The 9,756-nt window shown below is 34.5% G+C and overlaps 1 pseudogene; it reads left to right on the forward strand.

Annotated features, from left to right (window-relative positions):
- Positions 1-8,517: 8,517 nt before the first annotated feature.
- Positions 8,518-9,510, forward strand: LOC122749766 (annotated as a pseudogene).
- The last annotated feature ends 246 nt before the right edge of the window (positions 9,511-9,756 follow it).

The raw sequence follows: 9,756 nt of genomic DNA on the forward strand, positions 1-9,756 counted from the left end.
TCTAGAAGTCCCAACCACCACCTCTCATTCAAGCCTTCCCCCACACTGAAAGGGAACTTTCCATTGTCTGGTAGTGACTACCCCATCTACCACTGACAAAAGCTTTTTGCTTTTCTTCAGTTCAAGGAGAAATACATTTCAGGGAATTATGTTTGTAAACCATCTTCTCCCCTCAAGAGTCGATCTCTCTTGGTTACTTTCCCTAGTGTCCAAATAAAAGACGATTTTATTCAAATTGGATTTGTGTGCAAGAGGGTATAATTCTTTAAAGAGAAATACCTAAGGACCCCCCACCACCAATTTTGCCTGTGACAAGTTTGGATCAAAATATTGTAATAAATAAACTTACAAATAAGATTGAGTAGACCTAGAAATCACACAAAAGATCTTTTACTTAAACATATACACATATTTTTGTTTTAATTTTTTTAATTTTTTAATTAAACGTTTCTTCCTAAAAGTATTTCCCTTTCTTAAAAACAGCTTAAAATTTAACCTGATGTTAAAAGGAGTAATCACTAGACTTTTGTGAAGTAAGGTTCTAGAATAACAGATATCTATTATTCAAGCTTAAGGCAAAAAATACATATTTAAAATTGTAATTGTCAAGATTAAGTTGATGGAAAAATATCTATAAGTATCATAAATAAATCCCCAAAGTATTATAAAATGAATAAAGTCCTAGTTACCATGATCAGCAAAAGGTGTTTTCAATGAAGAAGTTTCAATTTACTTTCTAAGGCAAAAAGAAAAATACCCAATTAATTTAGCCTTATTATAATGACAAATTTTACCAGGCTCTTTAAAATATACTCAATAGGAGCAGCTAGGTGGCACAGTGGATAGAGCACTGGTCCTGGAGTCAGGAGGACCTGAGTTCAAAACCGGCCTCAGATACTTGACACTTAGTAGCTGTGTGACCCTGGGCAAATCACTTAACCTCAATGGCCTCACCAAAAAAGATATTGAGTATACATCTTTTGAAATCAAGGAAAACAATTACATGACTATTTAAGCATTAGCAAGCAGATGACAAGCCCTAGTATTAATGTACCTAGTTTGGGATATGGAGCGACCACATATTTAGAAACTTGCTATAAAAAGGAAAAGCAGAGAACAGCAATAAACTGGTCTTTTAGGCCTGGGTCTAAGGTACAGAATGACAACACCTGTATGCCAGGATGGAGTATTCTTGGTTCTGCTTGATTCCAGGTAAGAATCACAGTTGAGCCATCGGACAAGTACACCTGAATTCACAACTCAAAACAATGTCAGTTAAGGTTTCTGCAATTATTTTTCCTCTTAGGGAATTGCAATAAACAATAACATTTTTATCAGAGCTCACATGAACTCATCCTGGTATGAAGATCATTAGAAATCACTTCTATATTATACACAAACCTGTAAATTCTCATGAATCTGATTTCTTTAAGAGCTCCACACCCCAAACAAGTTATTTTCCCAGGGCTGATGATCTGTGTGTGTCCACATAGTTGGTTTCCAATAACCTGATAACTATAAAAAATAAGGGAATCTACAGGGCTGAGCCAGGTGCTCCTGCTTTGTGCATCCTAGCCACCCTCAGAGCTTCTGTGTGCTGGGCTCCTTGACAACTCCACCTCATCATTTCTTCCTTTTAACACAGAATAATCAATGACCACTTCTGGGTTTTAACATTATGCCTCAAATTGCAATGTTTCAAAATATCACAACACAAGGTCAGTAGGCCTGAGAAAATAACCTAACAGTTTTCAGCCAGATCAAGTCTTTGTCTCTACTTTTGTTTATCTATCTTTCATGATAAATTGCTGTTTTAAGTATTCTGTTTCCATGTACCCACCAGGCCCTGGAATGCCAAGCTGCATCTCACAAAGAATCACATAAAGCTTTCCATATCCCAATCTGAACAAGAATTCCCAAATAAGAGATCACACTGCCTTCCCCCTTAATCAGATTGCCTAAACCTTCTGTTCATATTTATATACCTCTCCCTTATGGTTCAAAAACTCCAACCTACTTATATCTTTCATAGTTTTCTTTCATTCCTTTATTTTTTTGTCTTTCCATGTCTTCTAACCCAGTTATTCAGACTACATTACTCTCCTGTTCTTGTTTAGCCATATTTCAGACTGTATTTAATCTACTGAATATTTTCTCATTTTTACAATTTTAGAACAAAACAATGCTTATTAAGCCTTACTTTTAGTTATGTGGTTAATTTAAACTGAAGTGATCCTTTGAGCTGTAATAATAACAAATAATTACTGCTATGTTATTCGCAGAAGTAGCAAAAAAGAACATTTTTTTCATGTCTTCTCAAATAAGCTCCTTTGGTATGTGTAAGGAGCAGGATAATACTTAAAATGTAAATACACATTATTATATAACTGAGTAGGAATTTCATACAAGTTATAGCAACACACCATATAAAAGGTTACCTTTAAATTGATCAATACTTAACTTCAGTTTGTATGATTCCCTAAATATTTAACTAACTAGTCCAATCAAATTCAATTACCTTTTTGATGATTTCCTGATATCACAAAACTTTTCCCTTGTTGGTGAGGCAGGAAGGCTAAGTGCCTGCCCAGCTTTCAAAACCAAGCCAGGGAACCTTTCCTAGCAAAACTCCCTTTCTATGGTCAATGAAATGGCCGTCTTTTCTAGTTGAAAAAATTTTTAATTCGTCCTTTCTGGGTTGGATTTACAATAGAGAATTTACATTTTAATGCCACATTCAGTTTCTAATTAGTTTGCATGGTACTCTCAGAGCAGCAAGATTCCTTCTGTTCTATTACCCTGTGTGTGTGTATGTATTCATTAGCCATCTCATTTGTATCTAGATTATTAAATTTTACATAACACTAACTAATTAAATATAGGGTTGAGAATGAGGAGCTAAAATAAATAACAAAATTGTAACATTGTTTGGGAGAAAGAGGATTAGCATTGCTTAGGATATATGTTGTATGGTATATACTAGCAAGATAACTAGGTGAATATGCCCTGTACAAGATCTCAGTAGAAAGATCCAGGACACAGATATGTATATGGTAGACATTTACATATAAGTAAGTCTTAAAGTTATTTAAAGTAGTTAAAAGCTCACAGATTTAGATCCTGAAGGGATGTTAGAAGCATTTGTATTCAACTGCTCATTTTACAGATGATATAACTGAGGAGGACCAGAAACATTAAATTACTTAACTTCCATAGAGTTACATGGCTAGTAAGTATCTGTAGTGAGATTAGAACTCAGAATGCAATAACTCTAAATACCAATACTCTGAACCATTCTGTCATAAATATGTATGGATAAATGTGATGTGAATAAATACAATATGATATACAATTATATATGCAATATATATACATATCATATATACATATCTATATATCTGTGTCTATGTTTATGTCTATCTATCTATCTATCTGTCTGTCTGTCTGTCTGTCTATCTATCTATCTATCTGCATATGATATGTATATGTGGGTATGTTCTGCCCTGGATCACTGCTTTGTCATGGTGGAGGGGCTTGCATAACTCAATAATGTCAAGTTTGGCCTTGGAGTATAAAATGAATCAGAGCAGAGACTACTTGAGTTTCATTAAGATAACTCACAGGTCATAATCACCACTGTTTTTCAACAACCCAAAAGGTGACTCTACACATTAACATCACCAGATGGATTAAACTTTTTTTTGCTGTTTTAAACTAGGTTGAATGGGTTTTAAGTGGATTAAAATGGACGGTTTAAACTAGTTTGAACTGGGTAAAAATGGTTTTTTTTGACTGGTTTAAACTGGACTAAACTGTTTTATTCTGTTTAAATGTTGTTTTTTCTTGTTTTAACTGCTTTTAACTGGCTTTAAATGGCTTAAATTGGTTTTTACTGGCTTAAACTGGTCTGAACTTTTTTTTCTTGTTTTGTCTGAACTGGTTTTGGTCTATTTAAGTGAGTTCGAAGTGGTTTTTACTGGTGTTAATTGGTTTTAGCTATTTTGATATGGTTCAAACTTTAAATTGGTTTTTAACTAGTTTTAATTGGTTTTTGCTCATTTGAACAGCTTTAAACTGTTGGGTTTTTTTACTGGTTTGAACTGATTTAAGCTGTTTTTTTTTTTTTCTGTTTTTAACCCTGGGAATGATTGAAGGTAGAAAGAAAATGGGAGGGCAGAAGAAATGGATAATGTCATAGAAATAGCAAACATGAATTTAGATAGTCTTCAAGAGATAGTAGAGGATAGAAGAGCCTGGCATGCTATGGCCCATGGGATCATGAAGAATGGGACATGAGTCAATGATTGAACAATACCAATAAAATGTGGGTTTGAGCATATATTCAAGTATATATGGATTTACACACACACATGCATATAGTATATGTTGATAGTGCACTTACATTTATTTTTATAATCTGTCTCTTTTGTCATTTTTATTCACATTTCATTCCTCCCCCCCCCCACAATGCAAATTCCCTTCTACTTCAAAAACTGAATTAAGTTAGATCCTTATTGTTGACACTTTGTAAGGTTCTGGTAAGATGATTTCCCTCCCCCCATTCCCACCCTCACCCCCACTTCTTGTGGGATGTTGATGAGCTAAGCAAACCAAAAGAATTACTGTCTCTCAGGCAATTCCTATACATTTCTGTGAAGGCCATTCTATCTATCTATCTATCCATCCATCTTTCCTTCATCTATGTATACCTATACATTGTGCATCTATATGTATCAATATATACATGTATATTGTGATCAAGGAAAAAAAATTCTAATGGTTGCTGGAATCCCAAAATGCAACAGGATTACTTGGATACTATTGTGTTCTCTTTTTCACTGGAGGTCTAGAATCTGGAGAACTACTTGTCAGAGATGTCATAAAGGAGACTTATCTTTATATCTTTGTATATCTTTATATCCTTGTATATATCTGTATATATAGCAAGTTTTTAAAAGGGCCTATTGAATGGATTATTGAATTTAACAATATCCAAGCATTAGATGAATTTGATAAAATCTAAAGTTATGCACTAACATTCAAAATCTTATGCACAAATACAGGATAGGTGCTATATGACAACAGTTTATATTAAAAAGAACTTGGATTTTAGTAGACTACAAACTCCAAGTATGACATAAGCCAAAAAGCTAATATATTATCAAATTAACAGAAGTGTAGGTTTTATAAAGAGTTAAATGTTAGCCCTGCTGAATTTTCCCATGATCTTACTACTTTTGAGGATTGTGTTCAATTCTGGGAACCAGTAACAACAACTGTTAAGAACCCTATATGTACATAGCATTCTGCTAGGTGCTACAGAAGATATAAATGACTTGGTACCTAGCCTCAAGGAGTTTATGGTCTAGTAAGTGCATATGATGCCCAAACAATCCCATAGGAAAGAAATATTACATAATAAGTACATTAAAGAATTATAAAACAAACAAATGTATAAAGTCTGAGAGGGAAAATTATCAAATGGGAATAGGATGACAGGGCAAGGAAGGCTTTTGTTTTCATTTTTTGGAGAAGATGGAATTTGAGTTAGTTTTCAAAGAGTGAGTAGGAATTCAACAGGCCTTGAGAGTGACAGGGGCAGGGAATTCAAAACCAAAAGAACCCTTGGTATTTGTCTATGCATTTTTTTCTCCAAATTTTTTGGTTTCCTTCTGATCTTTGCTATATTTGGTGGGAGGTTTTTTGTGCATATGTTTTAATTGTACAAAATCATTTTAGTTTAATGTAATTGAAATTATACAATTTTGCACCGAACACTGCTATTTCTTGTTTATTCATAAACTGTTTGCTTATCTATAAGTGTGATAGGTAATATGCTCCATATCCTTCAAATTTTCTTGTACTATCTCTATAACTAGGTCATATATATATATATATATATATATATATATATATATATATATATATATATATATATTGACTTATCTTGGTGAATGGTGTAAGACATTAATCTGTGCCCAGTTTCTGCCATAATGCTTTCCAATTTTCTCAATAATTTTTGCCAAATAGTGAATTCTTATCCCCAAATCTTTTCTTTATATTTGTCAAATACAGGTTACCATAGTAATTTGCTGCTATAAATTTTATGTCTACTATGTTTCACTGATCTACCTTTCTATTTCTTAGCCAGTACCAAACAGTTTTTGATAATTACTGACTTACAATATAGTTAAAGATCTGGCACTGCTAAAGCTCCTTTTAATATTTTTAATAGTTCCTTTGATATTCTTGACCTTTTGTTCTTCCAAATGACTTTTGTTATTATTTTTTAACTCAGTAAAATAACTTTTGTTAATTTAATTTGTAGAAAATAATATTTAAATTAGTTTAGGTAAAATTGTTCTTTTTACTATACTGGTGAACAATATATAAGTAAACAATATATAAGTAAATTCCCATGAACAATAATATTTCTCCAATTACTTAAATCTGATTTTATTTGTATAAAAAGGTGGGGTTTTAAAAAATAATTTTGTTCATATGGTTCCTGGATTTGTTTTGGCAAGTGTATTACTAGGAATTTTATACTATCTAGAGTTCATTTAAATGGCAAATCTCTTACTATGTCTTTTTCTTTTCTTTTTTTTTTTTTTTTGTGGGGCAATGAGGGCTAAGTGACTTGCCCAGGGTCACACAGCTAGCGTCAAGTGTCTGAGGCTGTATTTGAACTCAGGTCCTCCTCAATTCAGGACTGGTGCTTTCTCCACTGTGTCACCTAGCTGCCCCACTTACTTTGTCTTCTTATAGGGTTTTGTTGGCAATATATAGAAATGCTGATGATTTATGTAGATTTACTTTATATTTAGCTACTTTGCTAAACTTGTTAATTGTTTAAACTAAATTTTTAGTTGTCTTTTTGATTTTCCAGGTATATCATATTTTCTGCAAAAAAAAAATTACCTCATTTCCTATTTTGATTCCTTCTTTTCTACTCATTGCTATTGCTAGGATTTCTAATACAATATTAAATAATACTGATGATAGTGGCCATCTTTGTTTCACACCTGATCTTACTGGGAAGGCTTTTAGGCTTCCCCATTACAAATGATGCTTGCTGGTGACATCAGGCAAATACTCTTTATCAATTTAAGGAAAGATCCATACATACTTATTGTTTCAAGTGTTTTTAATGCAACTAAATGTTGTACTTTATGAAAAGTGTCTGCATCTATTGATATAATTGTATGATTTTTGTGAGTTTCATTATGATTATAATTAAGCATGTTAACAGTTTAATTTATATTAAGCTATCCCTGCATTTCTGGTATAAATCTTGTTTGGTCAAAATGTATAATCTTTATAATATGTTATTATAATTTTAGCTAGTATTTTATTTAGGATTTTTGTATTCATATTCATTAATGAAATTGGTTTATAATTTTTTCTTTGTTTATACTCTTCCTAGTTTAGGTATCATTATCATATTTGTTTCATAAAAGGAGTTTGGTAGGACCCCTTCTTTGCCTATTATTCTAAATTTTGTATTTAATATTGGAATTAGTTGGTCTTTAAATGTTCAATAGAATTTACTTATAAATCCACACTTAACTGTGAGGGTCATACTTTTTAGCCTTTGATCCTGACCAATGTTATAAGCTCTGCTCATTGGATGATAAAACCTATCCCATTCCCCTCTAATGCCTTAAAAAGGCTTGCCCCTATGCCTTTGCTCAGACTGTGCCTCTTCTTTGCAACATTCATGCCAATATATCTCTGCCAATTTATGTACTTTTGGGGGAAGAATTTATACAAAGCTAATTTTATTATGCTTCATCTACTTAAACCTACTTTACTTTGTAGAGTCTTTACTCTAATTTGTTATGCAAATAACCATAAAATATTAGGATTGAAAAAAATTTTAGAGTTCAATGAGTCTTATCCAATAATTTTATAACAGGGGAAGCTCCAATTTATAATGTTTAAGTGACTTTCCCTAGGTCACAAAGCTAACCAGTGACAAGAGCAGGTGTAGAACCCAGGTTTCTTGACTGATAGCTTATTGTTCTTTACACTACATTAGTGTGTGTGTGTGTGTGTGTGTGTGTGTGTGTGTGTGAGAGAGAGAGATAGAGAGATAGAGAGAGACAGAGAGACAGAGAGAGACAGAGAGAGACAGAGAGAGACAGAGAGACAGAGAGAGATAGAGAGAGAGACAGAGTATGTACCTTTCTATGATATTATCCGCAACAGCATAGATAGATTCTCTACTCCATTCGCATTCCTCCCAGTGTCAAGAACAGGGCTCCCCATACATCTAGTGTGTCTGCAAATATTTGGCTCATTGATAAAGCACTTAAATTCCCATGTCTATAACTATATTTACGTGACACCCCACGCTTGAGAAATTATTTCTGAAAAATACGGGGGAATGAGGGGATTTGGAAAGACAGTAGATGGAGATACTTCCTTTGTCATATTTTCTGGCATAGTAAAAGTACACAGAAGATTTTGACATTTTTCTTGTATTTCTCCAGGACTCCAGAAGGAGGTGGATGGAAGATACTTCAGAAATGATGATGGTTGTTGGTAGCCCCCATAAAGATGCTGTATTTGAATGACACAGAGTTCCATCCTCCCTTCTTCCTGCTTCTGGGAATCCCAGGGCTGGAAAGTACACACATCTGGCTTGGCTTCCCCTTCTGTGCCTTATACTTGGTTGCCCTCATGGGAAATATCACCATCCTATATGCAATTCAGACTGAACAAAGCCTCCACCAGCCCATGTTCTACTTCCTGGCCATGTTGTCAGGAATTGACTTGAGTTTGTCCACAGCTACCATCCCCAAGATGCTGGGAATCTTCTAGTTTCACCTGAGGGCTATTGACTTTGGGATTTATGTTACCCAAGTGTTCATTATCCATTTTTTCACAGTCATAGAGAGTATTGTACTCTTGGCCATGGTTTTTGGCCACTGTGTTCCATTTGCAATTCTCTCCACTACAGCATGATCCTTAGTCACAAAACCATTGCTTTCATTGCTCTGGTGGTTTTCCTAAGGAGCTTGTTTATGATAGCTCCTATTGTATTTCTCCTGCTTCGACTCCCTTACTGTGGGCACAGAGTCATCCCCCACACCTACTGTGAGCATGTAGGTGTGGCTCAACTGGCCTGTGCCAGCATCAGAGTCAATATCTTTTTTGGCCTTGGAAATATTTCCATATTATTTCTGGATGTGATTCTGATCATCATCTCCTATGCCAGGATACTCCAAGCTGTGTTCTGCCTCCCTTCCTGGGATGCTCGACTCAAAGCACTCAATACCTGTAGCTCCTATATCTGTGTCATCTTAGCCTTCTTCATGCCAGCCCTTTTCTCCTTCCTCACTCACTGTTTTGGTCACAACATCCCCCATTACATCCACATCCTCCTGGCCAATCTTTATGTGGCTGTACCACATGCCCTGAACATCTATGCATCTACTTCATCTATGGGGTCAAGACCTAGCAGATCCGGAGAGAGTTTTGAGGTTTTTCTATAAAAAAGAATGACATGAAAAGGGCAAAGAAGTCTCAGAAACTCTTCATTCTTCCACAGAAAATGAGTCCACTTGAAAACTTGATGAGGTGATGTAGAATAGTCAGTAGAGTGCTGGCCTCAGAAATGGGAAGACGAGTTCAAATTTCCCATCATCTGTGGGAATTCTGTGGTTTGTGCTACATTTTGGTGCCCTAGGCAGCTGTCTCATGCTCTAAGTTGTAGAGAAGGTGCTTTCCTGCATGGGTAGATTGTTTTTT

The sequence above is a fragment of the Dromiciops gliroides genome, chromosome 3 (genome assembly GCF_019393635.1).
Source record: "Dromiciops gliroides isolate mDroGli1 chromosome 3, mDroGli1.pri, whole genome shotgun sequence".
NCBI lineage: Eukaryota > Metazoa > Chordata > Mammalia > Microbiotheria > Microbiotheriidae > Dromiciops > Dromiciops gliroides.